General features: G+C 48.2%; 1 long non-coding RNA gene across 1 annotated transcript; it reads right to left on the bottom strand.

Moving 5' to 3' along the window:
• Positions 1-547: 547 nt before the first annotated feature.
• On the bottom strand, positions 548-20382 carry LOC140711318 (uncharacterized). Its single transcript, XR_012092503.1, has 2 exons — positions 3508-20382; positions 548-1713 (listed from the first exon to the last, which is right to left on the bottom strand). It is a non-coding gene; the product is annotated as an uncharacterized lncRNA (long non-coding RNA).
• Between the last annotated feature and the right edge of the window lie 26 nt (positions 20383-20408).

Below are 20408 nucleotides of genomic sequence, written 5' to 3'. Positions count from 1 at the left end.
GTGACAAACTTTGAGAATTAACCAAAATATAGTTCAGTGAATGCCCAAACTCAAAGCTAGTCTCCAAGAGGTGATAAGCTGTGTGTGTTGGTTAACGCCTGTAAATCCCAGCAGTTGGGGAGGCTGAGGCAGGAGAATCACTTGAGCCTAGAAGGTTGAGGGTGCAGTGAGCTGTCATTGTACTACTGCACCCAACCTGAGAAACAGAGTGAGACTGTCAAAAACAAACAAATAAAAACAAATTAAAGGAGTTCAAATGAATTCACCCATACCCTTTAAATTTTCATTTGGGTACATGGGGTGATCGAGTTCCTTTTTCCCTTGCAATATATGAATAATCTATTAAATATAGTCTAACAATTAAATGGGAAAATTTAATTATTTTCCCATTTTATTATTTCCTATCTCAGGGAAAAAGTTAAAATTATTCCCTGTTTCAGGGAAAAAGCTAAAAATCATTTTAAACCTTCCTCCCACAAAACAGTATACTCAGTCATCTCTATCTGCTTTATCATGTGGAATTCAGCTTCACATGTCTACAATACAGTTTTTGTTAAACAGCGTTTATGTAGACAGGCTAGAGAAAGAAACATTTTGTCTATGTAGAAGCAGCAGAAGACACGTTTTAACAGAAAAGGGAGAAGATACCACCGTGTGAATCTGGAAATTGTCCTCATCTTGTTCACACACACAGAAAACACCCAAGCACGTGCCTAGGGTCCAACAGGAGTACAGAAAGGACAGGGATCCCTCCAGTTGTTTAATGACCAGCCCCCATATGTCACCGCCACATAACAAAATCCGCACGGCAACTTCAGCACGTTTCATTCACGATTTCACGGAAATCAGACTGAAGAACATACAGATGTTTTGCCCACATTTAAAAATCCAAGTGTGGGACTCACAGAAATAAAACACATTATGGGTTCACTTAACTTTTCCAAATTGTTACTTGGAGAAACCTATAAAGTTCTTGTCAGTTACATCCTTAAGTTTTTCAATAATTTTTAAATGTAAAGGTCAAGCAAGACTTGTAAAGAGGTTCACACATACGGCCCGGTGCGGTGGCTCACACCTATAATCCCAGCACTTTGGGAGGCCGTGTTGGGCAGATCACGAGGTCAGGAAACCGAGACCATCCTGGCTAACACGGTGAAACCCCGTCTCTACTAAAAATACAATTAGCCAGGCGTGGTGGCAGGTGCCTGTAGTCCCAGTTACTTGGGAGGCTGAGGCTGGAGAATGGCATGAACCCGGGAGGCAGAGCTTGCAGTGAGCTGAGATCGTACCACCGCACTCCAGCCTGGGTGACAGAGGGAAACTGTCTCAAAAAAAAAAAAAAAAAAAAAAAAAGGAGGTACACACACGCATCCACATTCTTCTCTCAGGGAGACGGGCCCTTTTTTAAGATTCCAGATGTAAATGTGGTTGTCACCCTGCCTTTGAGAGGATGGGCTGTGTTTTAAGGGTGAACACACTTTCCTCCATGCACCAAGGATGCACCATGGCGGACAGTGCTGCCACCGCCTGCCCAGTCTCTGCTCAGGGTGGGGCAAGGGGAGCTCATCTGTCTCCTGTGTACACCATCAACAGGCCAGGTGCTCAGAAGAGGGCTTCCAGGACTCGCTGTAGGCATTCGTTAGCAGGGCAGGCAGTGCCTCGTGCTGGTGGGCATCCAACAGTAAGGGGCTCTTGCACTTCACTCTCCGGGCCCTGCTCCAGAGGGGAAAGAGACACTGTATCATAACTCATGTGTATTTATAGACACACAGAGACCCTGCAGTGCAAGGTGCAGAACTAGAAGGAATCATGGAAATAAGAGGGAAGACATTTGGTTACGACTGGCAGAGCCACCTCAAGCCTCGGCACTTCCTGCCAGAGCTCTCACTGACCAGACTCCTCCAGGGTCACTGCCACTGCCTTGCCCAGCTCATGACATGGCAGACAGTGACAGAGCCTCAGAACAACCTCCCACTCCTTCCTCACCAGCCCAGGGGACGAGCTATTCATGAGCAGGAACACAGAGGTGACTGAGCAGAAAGGGGGACAGGAACAATGGCCGCGGGTGTGCAGATATTGCGGGGCACCCCAGCAGCCCTTTCCATCTTAAAGAGGACGGCCACGGGTGTGCGGATGCTCCCGCGTGACCCAGCCGTCCTTTCCACCTTATAGGGGAATGGCCACGGGTGTGCGGATATTCCCGGGTGCCCCAGAGCCCTTTTCATCTTAAGGAGATTTTCACAGTCTCATATCAGTCTCCAAACTATTCAGTGAGGTTGGAGGAGTATCACTGTGGACCAACACTGATTGGCACCAAGTAAGGGCAATTTTATAACCATGTCTCAACCATGAAACAATCAGGTCTTTGGCCATCTGGTCTAAGCTTTTTCTGTAACAAAGTTGGATAATTAAGTTGAACTTTGGTTTTCCAAAGCTTGTTACAGAAACCACATCTTCCTAGGTGTGGCTCTGTGGTGTCACGTGCACACATCAGTAGCCAGGCTTGCCAAGACTCACGGCACGTTACACGTTCACCTGAGAAGGCTGCTCAGTCACTGAGGGCTCTGGCGTGCTCTGAAATGAATTTGCCACTTCAGCCTACACTCTACTCCCTCGTTTGGTTAAAGAAACTCAAAAGGCAGAATTTGTTTTGGCCAATCGTCTGCTGACCCAACTGCAGAGGTTTTAATTAGAGTACTTTCATTGCATCATAGTAAGCAAAGTCATATAGATCAACTCATTATTGCTACTCCAAAGGTTTAGTAAATCTCCAGATCATCAGGCAAACATTTTAAGAAGCTACATTAAGGTTTACAATACTCAAAATTTAAAACTACATCTATGCTTCAAAAAACCACCATTCCCATTTTAGATGGCCAAATGCATATAAGAAAGAAACCTACTGAGTGCATTTTTTGGGTAATCTTATGGAGAAACTGCCACTTTAAAAATGGCTCTAGTTCCTGGCTCCAGATGGGTGTGGTGGGTTGTCTCACTCAATTTCAACTCCACCTGAAGCTGGGACACTAGAAATCCATTCCCAGACTCCAGGGCGCAAGAATTCCCACTTCTGGAAACAGCCTGGAATGCAGACCTGTAGCAGAGAATTCTTTCCTGCCCACCCTAACCGTCCTCTGTGGAAGGCAACAGTCAAAGACAAGTCCACCCCCCTAGGCACAACTGCACCACAAAGAACCATTTCAAGGTGGGAGGTGATTGATCAGTGGGAACAGGCAGTTTAGCTAATCACTTATAAGGCACAGAACGGGGGTTTGAAGGCCTGTGTCTGGCCTTGTCCTCGGTAAATGATCATCTGCAAGTCAGCCTAAACCACATGGGAAGGGGCTTCTTGCAGTAAAAGTGCGGGCGCAGTTGTGGGGAGGGGGAATGTCTTAACCACCACTGTTTTACAGGATCACAGGGCTCAGGAAATGTTCAGTATTATCACACACCAAGGTTTTTACAGTCTGAAGAAAACTACAGTCCTAAGGTGTCAGTTCTCAATACCTCAAGTTCCTCCTGCTAAGATTTCCCAGAGGGTCTCCACTTCTTGCACCGAACTACAACTTGCACAGGCACCTGCGTCTTCCTCCTGCAGCAAATACAGATGAGAAGCTGTGGCTCTGCTGCAGTAATGATGCCATGTAGCCCTAACACCACAGCAGAGCAATGGCTCTGGCCTGAATGTCCCCAAAACCTCATGCTGAAACCATCTCCGGTGGGATACATTAAGAGATGGGGACTTTGGGAGGTCCTGCTCTCAGGACTGGGGTTGGTATCCTTGTTGGAGGTCTGGAGGAGCCCTCCTGCTCCACCACCATGTGAGTCCCGACGAGACGTCTGCTGCCACGCAAGACCCGGTGAGATGCTGCCGTCTGTAAGCCACAGGCCCCGGGACACCAGATGTGCAGGTGCCTTGACCTTGGACTGCCTTGACCTTGGACTTTTCAGCCTCCAGAGCTGTGAGCAATAAATGTTTCTTTACAAATCACCCAATCGACAGCAACCGGACAGAGAGACAGTAATGTCACAACATGAGTCACTTTCTCAGTGGGCCAGAGGCCTTCCCATGAGCCACCACTGTGAAACAAGAACTCCCTGGAGGATGCAAAGGGGTTCACAAGGAATTCTACCCAGCATCAGGGTGTCTATCCTTTCTTGCGGGAAGATAGCTGAGCCATGGCAGGAAACTACGGGGTGGGTGGGGCTGGACAGTAATGTGTCACCTGCTTACCTAAGCCTCAGTCTCCTGCCTCTCATCATGACAGCGGGGGTAACACCACCCTCACCTGAGCTGTTGGGGGAGGTAAGAGTGCTGGGTGATTAACAATTGTTAGTTCCACAGAAATTAGGCAAAGAATCCACCCCTATGTCTTATAAAACCAAACCAGCCCAGGAATTCCACATCACTACTAATTTGCATGGGAAAATGCTGGATTCTCATAAGTTCTGGCATGTCATTTGTATTAATAAAGTTTGCAGAGTTTGCATATACTAAGTATATAAAACAGGAAAATAAATCATGCAATTTGGAGGCTGAAGCAGGAGAATCACTTGAGCACAGGTGGCGGAGGTTGCAGTGAGCTAAGGCCGCACCACTGTACTCCAGTCTGGGTGACAAAACGAGACTCCATCTCAAAAAAAAAAAAAAAGATTTTGCTGCTTCATACTAGTAAAGTGGGCAGATTCTACATGCCCACTCTTCTTCAAAGGTCGCCTAACACTGACTCAGGAACTCTGGCCCTGATGTGCTTGGAGTTTTAATGCTAACAGTGTTAAAGACCACTCCCCCAGGAGCTCTGAACAAGTACTCCAGGTATACACTGAACAAGACCACACACTCTCTGACCGAAATCTAACTTCACAGACCCAAACTACAGAACCACAGAAGACACTGCTTCTGTTCAACTTTTTGTTCTGCCATCGTTTGTGTCCATTATTTCCTACAAACCATCTCATTAGAATTTATGGCACACAAAAGGCCGATACAACAGGGTTACCTTTCAAAGGTTTGGAGGTGAAGAACAGATACAATGCATTAACTTCCTATTGCTGCTGCAACAAATTACCACAAATGCAAACCTCCTCTCAGCCCAGGAATTCAGGAGTCCCAGGGCTGAAGTCAAGGGGTCAGTAGGTTGTGTTCCTGCCTGGAGTCTCCCAATTCATAGAGGCCACCATGCAGCTTGGCTCACAGCCCAACACCGCTTCTCCCACTGCCCCGGCCTCAGCCCTGCACCCCTCAGGCCCCTGCCCCACCCTTGGCCCCATGCCCCTCTGGCCCCCACCCCATACCCGCCCTCACCCCACAGCCCTCTGGCCTCTATCTCATCCTCAGGTCTCCTCCTCTGAGATGGACGACTGGACCCTAGACGGAGGGATGAACATTCTGAACAGAATCAACGTAACTCAACATTTGAGTTGGAGAGGCCAAGCAATAAGACTTTCAAAAAAGCAACAACAAAGTATGTACCGTGCCTGTAGTTCACAGCTGAGCGTGGCGTCATGAGTACGAGCGTGCGGCCACACACCAGGCCCAAGTATAAGATCAAATATAAGGAGCTTTCCACTGTGGTATTTAACTAGATCTTATTACAAAATAGACTCCTGATTGCAGTTTTTATCCAAAGTTCTCTGTAATTAAAGAAATTAATTTTTCCCTAAAAGACATTTCTCTATCTATTATCCCATATAAACTAAATGGGCATATTAAAGAAAAAAGACAAATGTTTGATTTAGGGGTTTGCCTACGACTTGGATAAGCATGATTTTCTTCTGGCCAAGCAGGGAGCAGCTGGACCAGACTGGAGGGAAGGAAAAACAAATTTCCACTCTGACCTCAGTTGGGCACCAGAGTCTTCCCTGTCAGAATGTGGGTGTGGTGCTTCCCACACACCAGCCTCTGATGAAACTCAGCCCAAGGGTGTGGGAAAAGGCCATCTACTTCTGAAAAATCTATAAAGTGCAGACACATCAAAAGCTTCAGAAGACTGTAAAACACCAAGGAGACCACTACACCCTTGGAGTTTACAGAAAATGGTCAACATCACACGTGTCTGAGGTCCGGGGTCAGCTCCCAGCTGCCGCGACGCCGTGAACGCAGCCCTGGCTTCCCCTCTGATGCAGAGAGCTGGTCACTCCGCCGGCAGCACTCAGAGCTCAGAACATTCTAGATGAAAGCAACGTGTTCCTTTCAAATTGGGGAACTGGTGCAGCACAACTGAAGCTCTACGACTATGTCAACTACTGGGTTTCGGGGTAGCATTAGGAAATCGTGAGAATCCAAATCTCAATTTCATACAGATTCCAGATTCACTGCAGGTTCCAGAATTTCCTGAAACATTCTTCCAATTTATCACTCAGGATTCCCTTGCCAAAGCTAATAAAGTCTAAATTCCTTACGGAAAAGCCACCATAAGCACCACCACAAATAAGATCAACTGATGCCCGCCCTTTGCACCAAACATATAAACTGTGACTCACACAAGACTGTGCTGGAGGCAGCTCTCAGCTGAAGCCGAATCCGTGAGACTTCATTATCCCATTTTGGATCGAGTGTGAAGACTGTTAGCAAACCAGGGCCCCAGTGTGTAGCAGAGAACAGATCCTCTGACGCCTGCCTGAACATTTCCTTCCCACTTGTCTTGGATACTGAACACCCTCAGAGCTATTGAGTCACCCACATTTGCAGGTCATTTATCCAGCCACCAGGATAACATAATTATGCAATAAAAATGCCTTCTCAGGGCTTCGTCATACTCAACAAGGCAGCTCAGAAGGCTAGGTAAGCCCAACAAAGGGGAAAGCGTCCCTCAAATAGACAAAGACCAAGGAAAACCGTGCAGAGGCTCTTTCAAGAGAGAGCAGAGACAGAGCCTGCTGTAGCCTTTCAGGCCCTGATGGCCGCAGCCCTGCATTAGGTGGCACCATTTCCACGGATACATCCTGCTGGGCCCATTTGAAAAGTCCCGCTGGCGAGAAACTCACCCCCACTTCCAGCTCCTGCAAGACCTGCTACAGCCCCACTCCACCCTGGGGGCCGACTGTGCAAGTTTTCCTGGCGAGACCCCTCAGAGCTTGCACAGCGTCTGAGACTGGGAAGCACCCAGGATCCAGAAACGCACAAACCCATTCTCCTCGTGCTGCTTTCTGGGTTCCAAGTTGTCTTCAGAACGAGTCCTGCATAAACCCCAGGCTGGGGAGCCAGCCACGGCCCTGCAGCACCCAGTTCATGTGCTCCACCCACCCCACAGAGGACCACGGAGGCCCCAACACTCTCTGCCCGGGGCAAGACACCAGAAACAGCCACAGTTCAGGGTTCTGCCACCCACCCGGCTGCCCTAATTACCTACTGTGATCTGAAGTCTCATTGGTTGGGTAGGTGATCCCACAGCTCCGCAGCCCTAATTACCTGCTGTGATCTGAAATTGCATTGGTTGGGAAGGGGATCTCACTGCTCAAGCACTCCCTGCTGCCTCCTTGCAAACAACATAAAAAATCCAAAACCCCTCCTGAAGAACGTTTACTATAACCTCAAAACAAGACCAATCCTGAGGCCAGGGAAGATACACACACACATCTGACAGCTGGTGGACATCAGTGACCGACGCCACAGCTTCCATGTGTCGTGTGAAGTGGGAGGCCTGTCACGGTGACTCAGGCTGGGGTCTGAATAGTGGTCTTCCAAGCAACTAGGCAACCACGACGCACACCCCAAAACCCAAGTCCCCACACTCATGTACCTGGAAGAAATGCTGCGTGGCCATCGACACCAGTTGTGAACCAAGACCGATCTGTGTCCTGTGGTTCTCACAATGTCCGTACACGTCTGGGCCCAGCACAGGCCTGCACGGCACTCTGCTCGCCTCCAGTGGGGCTCTCTCCTGCCAAGGGGGATGGCCCTGAAGTCCGTTGAGATTTCCAAAGCTCTACAAAGTCGTGCTTCCTCCTGCTTGTTCAGGAGACCTAAAGCCCTGAAGACACCAGTGAGAATTGACCTAGTCTCTTAAGGCAGCTCAAACACCTAAACACAGGAACGCTGGACCTCTCTGCCCTCGGGAGCAGCCAATAACCCACTGGGCTAAGCAGAAGACACAGATGTCACATCCAGAAGCCAGTGGCACTCACGTTTGCATTCCAGGAGCCACCCTTGTGAGTCCCTTCAAGGCTTCCAAGTCCCACTTGATTGTTTTCATCGTATCTCTGTAACATCAGAGACATTATATCTCATGGTATCTATGAGATCCTCTCTACTTTTATGAGCATATATGCTCCCTGACTTACCATGGGATGAAACTGTTCCTATAAACCCAGTGTAAGCTGAAAATATCCTAAATAGAAAGTGCATTTGACATAATAGTTTCAACTTACAATGGGTTCATCCAGAGGCAGCCCATCTCGGGCCGAACAATGCACTGAGTGTGACTAGTTCACACCATCACAAGGTTGAAAAAAAAATCACAAATGTAACCATTTTGAGACAGGGACCATCTGTATTGGGGCTCCTGTCTTCAGAGACAACAGAAACCTCTTCTTAGACAAGAATCACAATTTATAATCCTCAAAATGTTAAACTTAGTTTAACAATCTACAGGTTCAAACAAAGCCAAAGTAGGCCCACAAGACCGTTTGTGTCATTCGCTAAGATACACGACTCTGTCATAACCCTCACCACAGCCCCTCAGGGTGTGTCCCAGAGGCAGGCGAGGTTTGTAGCTACGGACACTAATGAAACCAAAATCAGAGTACGCAGGTGCAGTCAAGTCATATGACTTCTCCACTAGCATATGCACAAATGTTTATCAGCAAATCTGATCTTTGCTTTACCTCCCTCCCATGACCTAAAAAGGAGTCCACCACACACACACACACACACACACCCCACTTCAAAAACATAATTCATACTTGCATTCAATTCTGGGCATTTGGAATAGACCTAATGGGTGATTAAACCTCTCCTCCAACCCATTGCTTAGTCTTCTTAGAGGATGAAGGATTTTGCATAACACAAGTCAGCATATAAAAGATCTTGTATAGAAATAGACTTTCAAGTGGTCCTCATTATAGTGATTCAACTAATATATAAAGGACCCAACACACAGCACAATGCCTATTAGAAGAATGATTAATTTGTTCCCCTAAAAATCCTAATATCTACACAGAAAAAATACCCTATACACATTTTATCATTCTTTACCAGTATAGTCATACAAAGGAGTATCACAAAAGCAAAACAACAGATTTGGTTTGACTCGCAGTTCTAAATTTAATATAAAATTGCTAAAACCACCAAGACAAACATGACTATGAAATATTTAACGATCTTCACCTAAATTCAAGTCACCATTCAACCACCAATACCTCTGCTCTCCTTACAGGAACTTTCCAAAAGTAAATTCTGGAATTAACAAGACAAATTTTTCTGGTGATAGAAATTAGGAAGAAATTGGTTGAAGGCGGTTCCTTGGCTGTCAAACTTTTTCTCAATAATATTTTGTAAAATAAAAACATCAAACAGATATTTACATTAACTTACAATCTATCAAGCAATACTGGAGCAAGCTTTAAATATCAGCCACATTCTGTTAGGGCTGACTAACATTAAATCAGCATCAGTCTCATGTCTTGCAGCATCCACAGCTCATCTTCTCAAAACCGCTTAAGATTTCATAATTAACTCAATTAAACAATATAAGTCATCTCCTTGATCTTTGACATGAAGGGGTCATTTTCCCCCAAAATAGTACCTCTTTCCTTGACATGATTTAATCTGTGGTTAGAGTATTTAACAGGATTTCTTTCCTTCTTAGAAAATAAAATATACACCTTTCCAATATGAAAAACACTAACCGATAATGCTATAGCTTAACTAGGTCAAAAGTGTTTTTTTGTTTTTTTTTTTAAAGTTAAAAAAAAGAACCTAACTGCATCTTTGGACCTTATATGAGGTAGTGTCCAGGGTCACTGGCACCCCCACTTGGCCAGTGCAGCTGGGTACCAATTAAAGACAGAAACCTAAGCGTTCACTCAAAGCCCCTTCCCAGCTGTTCATCCTAGTAGAAGCCATGGGCACAAAGGAATGCGGCATTCTACGGAGGGCTTTGGGGAATGGCTGCTTGAGAACATCAAAGTGGCTCACGTCCCCCGAGTATACTCACGTCCCCCCTGTATAAAGCCAGTGACTGCTCTCAGCTTCAATGCAGCACCATCCACAGCAGACAACGTCCGGAATCACCTGAGTGCCCGTCAATAGGGGATGAAGGGAACGTGGCCTGAACATACAAAGGAGCAATACTCCACCACACAGCTGAGATCCTTGTCATCCAAGACAGGATGGATGGAGCTGGAGGACATTCCGTTAAGCAAACGAGCCAAGCAAAGAAACGGAGCATGTTCTCACTCATAAGCAGGAGCTGAGAGCAGATCTCACGGAGGCCAAGAGTAGGTGGTCAACAGGGCCCAGCAGAGCCCACTCATAAGCAGGATGGGCAGAGGCTCGTAACGGGCACAAACACACAGCCTAATGGGAGCACAAGACCTACTATTGATAAATCAGCAGGGGGATGGCAGCGGGTCATCTACTGTGTGTTTCAAAACAGCTAGGAGAGAATAACTTGAACATTGCGAGCACAAGGAAAAGAAAATACTTAAAGTGAAAGACACCGCAAGTACCCAGATTTCATCAATATAGGGATGAATAAGATATCACATGCACTGTGAAAATATGTACATATATTATGTATCAACAAAAATAAAAAGCAATGACAGAACCATTTGCAAAGCACGTGCAGGAGAAGAATGGGAAGCCTGACATGGTGTGGCTGTGTGTCCCCACCCAAATCTCATGCTGAACTCTAACCCTCTGTTGGAGGTGAGCCCTGGTGGGAGGTGACTGACTCATGGTGGTGGTTTCTAATGGTTTAGCACAATCCCCCAAGTGCTGTCCTCATGATAGTTCTGAGATCTGGTTGTTTGGAGGTGCATGGCACCTTCCCCTTCACTCTCTCCCCTTTCAGCCATGTGAAGATATGCTGGCCTCCCCTTCACCTTCCACTCTAAGTTTCCCCAGATGTAGAAGCCTGTACAGCCCACAGAACTGTATGCCGATTAAACCTTTTTTTCCTTATGACCCAGCCTCAGGTGGTTCTTTATAGCAGTGGAAGAACAGTACAGTCCTCAGGACCAGCAATGTTTTCCTTCCACCCAGCGGCCAACAAGGTCCCACACCCTAGCTGGTTTTCCAAAGCCTTTGCCAGAATGCTGAGGCTGTCTTGGGGATACTAACTTTCTCCATCTCTGGCAAACCAGATGGGGAATCCTATTTGCCTCTTACCACCTTTCTCAGAGAAACCCCACCTCTGAAACGGCCTCCTTCAGCAGCAGCAAAGCTGAGTATTCCTTGCAATTCCCTTCTTCTGAACAAGTAAACATCTTAAGCTTGTCTTTCCATCTTCCCAGCTCATTGAAAAAAATATCTTATGCTTTCTATTTTCCAAACACACACACAAGGAAGAGAAGTGCCGTGAGGGCAGGGGCTCTTGCTTTCCTGGATCTGAGCCTGGCCCTCAAACACTAGCCGGATTCATACTGACGTGATATCCAAAAGCAGAAATGCAAATATCCACATGACTTCAAATACCTTAAGGATCTAACAGGCCGAGTGGCCCATGTAACTATGGTTTGTGCTGGGCCATTCAACTGGTGTCCAAATCCCTGTCCAAGTGAGCTCTTTAATTTTGGGACTTTTCAGACAGTTGTTTTGTTGTTGTTGTTGTTCTATTTTGTTTTTATTAAAGGGATCTATTACAGTTACAATCAAGAATATCACAGGCCGAGTGTGGTGGCTCATGCCTGTAATCCCAGCACTTTGGGAGGGCAAGGTGAGCGAATCACCTAAGGTCAGGAGTTCAAGACCAGCCTGGCCAACATGTTGAAACTCCATCTCTACTAATACAAAAATGAACCAGCCATGGTGGCAGGCACTTATAATCCCAGCTACTCAGGAGGCTGAGGCAGGAGAATGGCGTGAACCAGGAGGTGAGGCTGCAGTGAGCCAAGATCACACCACTGCATTCCAGCCTGGGCAACACAACAAGACTGTCTCCAAAAAATAAAAATACACCAATACGCCCAGATAGTTCTTCACCAATGTCAGATACATCAGTTTAAAGAAAAATAATATGAAAGCATGTTTTTAAATTTCAGTGTTGAATTTAACCATATCTTTTAAGAAGATACGAAGATAGAGGTTCCCCAAGGATCGGGGGAGAAAAAAGCAGTTAAGAAAATGTTAAAACTTCAGGAGAAAAACAAGCATGGGGTAAGATCTCAAGGCAAAACTTTTTCTTTGCACTTTGATTTCAAAAGAACAGAGATGCCCAAAATATGAACTCTCCCATCTGCATTTTATATTAATCTATGTCCTTTGAAAGACTGGAGATGGGATCCCAGGTTCCAAAGTGCCCGACCAGGGCTCACATCAGGCCGATTCCTCTACGTCCTTTGAAAGGCTGGAGATGGGATCCCAGATTCCAAAGTGCCTGGTCACGGCTCACATCAGGAGGCATCTTTCACAGTCATTTACTCCCCTGACTGTGCCTAGAGAGCTGTGGCCAAATTTACACAAAAAGGTCCTAATTTACACACGTTCATCACTTTGAGCAGAGTCTCAACAAATGAGACAAATATTGACACTCCACAGAAGCAAGTATTCTCTTCCGAAAAGTGAAGTGTGAGGTTCCCATGAGCCAGGCAGCTTGGTTACAGAAAGCACTGGCTGACTTCCTGGTTTAATGTTAAATGCATTTAAAATGTTAAGTGATCCGGCCCCCCTTCCAGTGGGTGTGTACGTTGAACTGGCTGCAGTAGTGATGCACAGACCACGTGGTTTTACTTCAAGCAGAGCACCCCAACCCAGGAAGTGGCCAAAAGACGGCATCGAGGTCTAGGACAGTTCTAAGGAGCGCTGCAGGCTGACTGCCTCGTCTGCAAATAGTCTCTCATTTCAGAGGAAATCACTGAACAGAGTTCGCAACACGTGAAATTTAAAAATTCATGTTTCTAATTTCACCCCATTAGAACTCTTGAAGAGGCCGGGGCGCGGTGGCTCAAGCCTGTAATCCCAGCACTATGGGAGGCTGAGACGGGCGGATCAAGAGGTCAGGAGATCGAGACCATCCTGGCTAACACGGTGAAACCCCGTCTCTACTAAAAAATACAAAAAACTAGCTGGGCGAGGTGGCCGGCGCCTGTAGTCCCAGCTACTTGGGAGGCAGAGGCAGGAGAATGGCGTGAACCCAGTAGGCGGAGCTTGCAGTGAGCTGAGATCCGGCCACTGCACTCCAGCTTGGGCGACAGAGAGACTCCGTCTCAAAAAAAAAAAAAAAAAAAACTCTTGAACAGATGTGCACCTGCTCCAAGTCAATGAGAGGACACTCGGATAGTCCCACACAGGTCCTCGGCCTCCGCCTCCCACCTAGAGAACATCAGCTCAAGCTGATCACAGTGCAGTGCGATTTTCTATAGTATGCACGCCTGCATCTGAGCTGAGATGTGAATGTCTGGAATGTGCCTGCCAGGCCCAGGAGGAACTGCAGCAGCTGTAGGGACATAACCTGCTAAGGAATCCGATTTGGAGGGAACTTGAGGCAACTAAAACTAGTTCCACTGGTTTTTCTTGGCAAGGCTTGACCAGGCAAACTGTTATCACTGTTGCTAATTCATGGTAATTGGGATGGGGACTTAACAGTAAGTATTTAGAGCAATTATAGAATTTGCTACTCAATTACAATGGCACAGATTCCTGAGAATGGAAGAACTGTTGTCCAGGAATAGAGTTCAACAGGTCCTCCACATGCCCCGGAAAACACGGCATTTCCATGCACCCCTGCTTTGGTCCCTGGTCACCTGATCTCGGCCATTTGATGGCATCACTCCCCACAGCTGGAAACACCTGACCTCTTGTCACCCTCCCATCTGCCCTGCCTTCCTCCAGCCCGGGATATTCAGGGATGCCCACATACAGGACCAAGAAACCAGGGTTATCCTAAACCAGTGCCTGCATTCAAAGTCCTCCATGGCACGACAATCACCAACGGCCAATACTCCCAGAACCTTCCACTTCAAAACGGGAGCACATCTGGATTCAAGCTGACAACGCTGCATTCTCTTTGCATTGTACACATGGAGGCATGTCAGGTTCCACCGAAAGGTATCAGGTTTCACGCTGGTCAGGAGTCCAAACCTAGTCACTCTGCATGATCTCAATTCACCATCCACAGAGAAGCCTGCAGTTTTCCTCTGGTGCACGGTGAGGATGGTTGATGCATTTCCTCTGAAAACTTGGAGACGGGATCCTGGCCAAGGAGGCCAGTCACCCCAGCCCCTGCAAGGCCCAGACGTGCCCCTCTGCTGTCTGCACACAGTACCCAAGTCTAGCAGCGCTGACTCTGTGGTGGGATAGTTCTGGGTCTGCAGAGGACGCGGGACACAGGAACCATGCAGCCTGGCTGTAGCTAGAGGCCTAAAGGATCCCCACGAGGCTCTCCAGCCAAGGTGTTATCACCACAGGCAGAGCCATTCAAGAGAACTGCCAGCCGAACTGGAAACGTCCCAATCTGCTGAGCCAACACAGAAAGACAACAGCCACCTACAGCTGCTAAGCCCGGAAACGTGGCCACTGGGCCTGAAGGGCTGAATCCGGAATTTAATCTGTGAAGTTCTTTCCAAATGTGTTTGGCTATGTAATCAAATCTTTATTCTAATTAAACTTAAAAGAGCCTCTGGCTATGGGCTCCCTTGTCCGGCATCACAGCTCCAGGGAGTAAGAATGGGAAGGAGAGGCCCAGAGCTTCTCTGCATTCTCCACCCTAATTCAACACATCATCATAAGGAAAGGCACTCCAGCAGCAGAGGTGTGCATGGGAAGAACTGGGTTGGCCCTGACACAAGCATGACCCCCATGACATCACAGCTGCCTCAGCCAACAGGCAAGACAATGATGCCCACCTGGCAGGCCACCGGATGTGATGATGCACCCCCAAGCCCTAGTCCCACAGCAGCCAGAGACCACCCGCTGCTCATCCCGGGTGAAACGGGCAGAGCTACCTGAGCCCTCTAAAGCAGGAAGAATTAAGGAGGCGATTCCCACGACACACGTGATACTCCTTGGAGACGGACACAGGCTTCGCTGTGAAAGTGCAGAGGACGGTAGAGTCCCTAGGCGGGCTGCTTCTTCCAACGATCGGGAAGAAACCAGATCCATTTCCTTGTAGGAGAATCTGTACCGTGATTAGACAGAAGATGGCTGATGTTATCAAATCATCAAGCACCTCACGGCTGCTTCTCCAAGGAAGGCCTGGATACTTGCAGCCACCCGCGTAGGGGCCGCAGTGTTTACAATGGAGATACGGGTGACTGAGGTCTGGCTTCCTCAGGGAAGCTAAATTTGAACTTTCACCACTGAGGAATCGGTCATTTACAGTCACTCACCCTCAATGCAGAAGAGGGCTCAAGACACTGCACCAGACTTCAACACTCAGGGTTAGGGTCAGGGTCAAATTCACAAGTTTTACAAAATGTATTTCCTTGGGATGCCAGAAGAGATGCAGCTTCACACCCCCCCACCTCCATGGTTTGCTTAGCCCCTTCACCAGTGGATCTCACCAACAGATGACACATCCACGCCTCATCCATGGCAGCACAGAAAACCACTTGGAAGACAGCCACTCCCACCAAGCTTCCTGACTTTGGTGTTTAAAATCTGCATCATTTAAAATCTGCATCTCATACGTGAGATTACACTTCTCCGAACAGACATTGCGACTGTCATTTCACCCTAAAGAGCTTTAGGAAATGACACGCGGTCCAGACGCCAGAGGTCGCCGGCCGCCTTACTCTAGCCTAATTCCTTTGTGCCTGTATGGAGGCTTCACAGATACAGCCCATTAATGACCGTATGAGAAGCTCAGGGCATAGACGAACTCAGTGCTGAATTTTTTTCCATTTATCACCCTTTTGTTTTGTCCAGAAGACAGCTGAGAAAGGCGGGAGCAGATCATCTCCTCGAGTGTAATGACTCTAGCCACTTCTCTTCACCCCAGGTCACCACTCAGTCAACACGCTTTTGAGAAACCAAAGCAATTCTGTTCCCTTCACTCTGGGTTCCAAGCACTAAATTCCTCCATTTTATCAATTAGATTATCAAGCAGTCGTTTGTAATCTGGACTGCAATCTGATACGAAATTTAAAGCTAATATAAGTTGTGGTAATAGCTCCTATTTACATTATAGATAAGGCATGAATGAAAACTTTAATCTGTTCATAGGATCAACTTTGTCAACAAACCAATTATTCAAGCAATGATTGTCTTCAGTTAGATGCAAATTACTTTGCTCATAAAAGATTTTCCAGTAGGAATTTTTAAATCCATGGTCTGTCTTTTCTGAGCCTGTCTCTGCACTTTCCCCTGAGCGCACAGCAGGACTTCTCAGGGCATCCCATCAGCAGGCCCACTGAAGAGAATAAGCCCGCAGCCCCCAGCCCAGGAATCAAGTCTGAGCCCCAGCAACCCCTCAACCAGCCGAGGCTTCCTCACCAGCACAGCACCCAGGGGTCTTCCAGGTTTAATGCCGTGTGTGTGTGGAAAGTAGAGTGCTGGAAAGACCACAGTGGACATTCTACAAATGCAAATTCCCTCCTGGAACAGCCCAGCAACCTTCTGTACCTTCCCCAAAGTACCCATGCCAGGCAGGCGTAGAATCTAATGGGGTTGCCTAGGAATCAGCATTTAACACTATTCTGATGAATAAGAGAGTTTGAGAGGTCGGTCAGCAAGAGGCTGCCGTGGCCTCCACTCATTTGCAGGCTCGGAAGAGACACAGATTCAGGTAACAGGCCAGACAGGACAGGACAAGGATGGGGAAGTGGAGGGCAAATTCCGTGAACCACCAACCACCCCGCCATCCCCACTGAGACTCCGTGATTTAAAGAGAGACAAAGCCAGGGAGAAAAGATACCCACACCACACGAGGGACTGAGATTTTACCTAAAGCACGCAGCATGTGGCTGAGGGCCAAGGTTGGGCAAGCCAGGAGCACAGAACGGGGTTCACAGGCCCAGAGGTGCCTCCCACACCCACACCCCGTGCAGATCTCCCAAGCACTGCCTGTGTCTCCTGCCTGGTTTATTTCCTCCCCCCCTTCTACTGTGTTGGTTTCTCAGCCACCACCCACCACCACACAACCCTCTCTACAAGCTGGGTGGACTGAAAAGAATGGGGGCGGGTAAGATCTGGGCTCTGGGGCCAACGTCCTGCCTGAGACATTAGTTCCAACCCACCTAGCTGTGATGTGAGACCCCGAGATTTCTCAAATGTGAGATGGGAAGGTAACTGAACCCACTCACCAGGACGGCTGTGCAGACTGAGATTACATATAGCCACACCTCGGCATCCACCACACGTGGGACCCCAGTCGTGTTGCCCCTGATGGGAATCCCTCTATCTATGCCCCTTCTGCTACCAGAGCCAACTGCCAGCAGTAGCTGTGCAGGGTGCATCCTCTATTCCCACTCCACTCACCTCCCATCGCTCCACGCAGTGACCTGCCACGCAGTGGCCACCAGCAAACCCGGCCCCACTGGATAACCGACCACCAGCCCCCCCTCACTTTGGGGCGTCTTCCACTTGCAGTTCCGAAGAAGACTGAGAAACCGCCCTCAAGGGCAGTCACCTATACCTTATTGCACGTAATGACCTGCCACGCAGGACCACCAGCAAACCCAGCTCCACCATCCAGGCTCCTGTGGATAACCGAACCCCCACCCCCGACCTTGGAGCGTCTTCCACTTGCTGTTCTGAAGGGGGCCGAGAAACCGCTCTCAAGGGCACTCACCTGTTTCTTATTGCACGTAATGGCCTGCCAAGCAGGGCCACCAGCAAACACGATACACCGTCCAGGTTCTGGTGGGTAACTGCCTCCCACCCCGCTTCCTCCTGGGGTGTCTGGGAGGCTCGGAAACTGCCCTCCAAGGGCACTCATCTGTTCCTTATTGCACTAATACCTCATTTACAGAAATCCACTTTGACTTCCAGCACTGCAGGTGTGACAATTTAGGAATCCTGCTTGCAAGCTCCAAGAGCTTGAGGTCACGTCCACCTCACCACCATCCCAGAGACCCAGCACTGTCCCACTGTGTTTAAAATTCCAAAATACTCCTTCAAAATGCTACTGGCATTTGGTTTGCGCATAAAATGCTAAAAGCCTTCAAGTGAAACAAATATCTTCAACAGTTTGATATAATGACATGTGAGTTACACATCTGCCAAATTGTAAAGCCTCATGCATTTATAACATTTTATTTATGGTCAAATGGTTCATTAATATAAATTACGAGAATCTCCAAGAAACGGGTTTTTTTCTGGCATTAGATGACCAAAGGAAAACTGGGTTCTGGCTGGCTTTCAGGCCTGTAGAGGCAGACATATCTGCTGACACAATCAAGCTCCTTCCCACTGATGTGGCCTCATCCCAGGCCCTCACCCGGATGCCCGCAGGCCCCTGGAGGAGCAAGCTGACCTGCCTACATTTCTCAAATGCACAGCTGTTGCTCACACTGCAGATGGAGCTCAAGGCATGAGCAGGCCACCACGCTAAAAATACCACGCAGCGTCCACGCAGGTGACGGTGGTTTTCACTCCATCCCAAAGCCCCATGTATGAGTTTAAAGCCATGACTACTAAATAGGTTTTTAGACCCTCAAGACATACTTTACTTTTATGCAACAAAGTTAAAAGACTATCACTCAGGTATAGGCTCTGAAACTGTAGAATAATTATTTGGAAACAGAGCCTCTGCCAGGTCAGGATAAGCACTTGGGACAACACCCCGTGACCTCGGTCCACACAAACCCATCCAGACCAGAGGCCTCCCGCACTGTAATTTCTGTAAACGAAGTATTACTGCAATAAGGAACAGATGAGTGCCCTTGGAGGGCAGTTTCTGAGCCTCCCAACCACACGGCCACATTAAGGCTGAAACCGTGACACCTCCAGAAACACTGTCCCTCACCGAGGTGTGCCTGGCTTCTCCCTTTTTCCAGAACTTAACAAAACCTGAAAGGACAGGTCTGTGTAGAAAAAAACAAGCTACTTGCCATTCCTCTTCCCAGTTCAGGCTGTAGGAAGCTCATTTCAGCCCTCACTGTGTTCTGACTGTGGCTTGGTTCCCATAAGAAAGTCAGAATCCCAGTCCCTGTCTCCTGGGCGGTGTGGCAGGCATACATACCTTCAGTTACATGAGGAAAGGCGTGGTGAACCCCCTTCCTTCAGTGGAACTGCACAGTTCCCAGAACCCTGATGCCATCCCCTTCACACCACTGTGAACACCTGGAGAGAGCACATTTCAATGCGTGCACCTTTGTGGGCTAGTTTTCTATTTCTCCACTAAATCACCCCAAATTTAGCACCCTAAACACTGACTTATTTTCTCACATTTCTGGAAGCTAGAGTCCAAAACAGTTCCCACCATCTAACGTCGAAGTGACGGCAGGGCTGGCTCTGGGTAAGCGACCGTCTCCTTACCCCCAACAGCCTCTAGAAGCTTCTGCATCCGCTGGTCCATATGGCACCTACTGTCTTCAGGACCCACAGCGGCCCTGACGGCCCCCCAACAGGAAGACGCAGAATGTCAGGAGCCCAGGCTCTAGTGCTAGGGCCAAACCTCCCCACCCTCCCAGTTCCTCAGACACACCTGTGTGAGCTAATATAGATTCCACTTTAACTAGTGTCACCTGTGTAAGGGGTAAGTGCCCAGCTGTGAACTGGTTAACCTCGCCCACACAAACCCCGAGAATAAACTCACAGGCCATGGACCACTCCACAAGCAATAAGTGACCACCTGCTTAGGGACCTCCATGCCCCAGCAGAGCCCTCCGGTACCTCCTTGTGAGCTCAGACTGGCGGCAGGGGTCTGCAGCGCCAGAGGGCCCTGGATAAAAAAGACAGCTCCCATGTCGGGAGGCACCCGCCCGCGGTTGGGTTCCCTGTACTTTAATAGCCCAGGTGGACAAGCCGCGCCGCATGCAACCCCATCACCAGAAGAACGGCTGCACGTGGCGAGTGCACGGGTGGCCACCACTCAGCCCAGCTGTCTGCGATAAGCACATCACCACCGTGACGCCCAATCAGACTCAACTGCTGGAACAGTCCCAGCATCGGCCCCCAAGAACATTCTGGATCACAATTCAGAGTAGTGATTGCGATCAGGGCCACATGTGGCTGAATGTTTTTACAGAAGGACACCACAGCTGGACTGACGTCACAGCTGGATCTGGCTGGACTGAGAGCATTTCCCACTGTACATTCTTACAACACCATTTTATTTGCACTTTATTAAACTTCTATGGCTTTT

This window comes from Chlorocebus sabaeus, unplaced genomic scaffold, assembly GCF_047675955.1.
Source record: "Chlorocebus sabaeus isolate Y175 unplaced genomic scaffold, mChlSab1.0.hap1 unalloc_scaffold_605, whole genome shotgun sequence".
NCBI classification, from domain to species: Eukaryota; Metazoa; Chordata; class Mammalia; order Primates; family Cercopithecidae; genus Chlorocebus; species Chlorocebus sabaeus.
This window is presented reverse-complemented; position numbering and strand designations above follow the sequence as displayed.